Source organism: Bison bison, unplaced genomic scaffold, assembly GCF_000754665.1.
Source record: "Bison bison bison isolate TAMUID 2011002044 unplaced genomic scaffold, Bison_UMD1.0 scf7180017864239, whole genome shotgun sequence".
In the NCBI taxonomy this organism is placed as follows: domain Eukaryota; kingdom Metazoa; phylum Chordata; class Mammalia; order Artiodactyla; family Bovidae; genus Bison; species Bison bison.
Genome location: NW_011494811.1, coordinates 928,603 through 929,262, shown reverse-complemented (window position 1 = coordinate 929,262; position 660 = coordinate 928,603). Strand labels below are relative to the sequence as shown.

The window sequence follows — 660 nt, the reverse complement described above, 5'->3', positions numbered from 1 at the left end:
TTTGGCCACCTGATGGGAAGAGCTGACTCATTTGAAAAGACCCTGATTCTGGGAAAGACTGAAGGCAGGTGGAGAAGGGGACGACAGAGGATGAGATGGCTGGATCACATCACCAACTCAATGAACATGAGTCTGGAGAAATGAATCTCGAGGAGTTGGTGATGGTCAGGGAGGCCTGGCGTGCTGCAGTCATGGTGTCACAAAAAGTCAGACACGACTAAGCCACTGAACTGAACTGAAAGCAGCCTAGATGTCCATTGACGGATGAATGGATAAAGAAGTTGTGGTACATATAGACAATGGAACATTAGCCATAAGAAGAAACACGTTCGACTCAGCTCTAATGAGGTGGCTAAACCTAGAGCCTATTATCCAGTATGAAATAAGTCAGAAAAAGACAAATGTCATAAACTAGCACGTATTTATGAAATCTAGAGAGATGGTGCTGATGAAGCTATCTGCAGAGCAGCAGTGAAGACACAGGGGGAGCAGAGTTGTGGACCCTGTGGGTGGAGAGGGCAGGGCGCTTTGAGAGAGTAGCACTGAAACATGCACATTGCCGTATGCGCAGTTAGAGGACCAGTGGAGAGTCACTGTGTGACGCAGGGAGCTCCAATCCGCTGCCCTCTGACAACCTAGAGGGATGAGATGGGGTGGGGA

General features: G+C 48.6%; 1 protein-coding gene across 1 annotated transcript in view; it reads left to right on the top strand.

Moving 5' to 3' along the window:
* The window catches only part of PCNX (pecanex homolog (Drosophila)), a gene marked incomplete at its 5' end in the record, with an annotated part of 186,085 nt that overhangs the window by 104,197 nt on the left and 81,228 nt on the right, over positions 1-660 (top strand). The gene's annotated exons all lie outside the window — the stretch shown is intronic.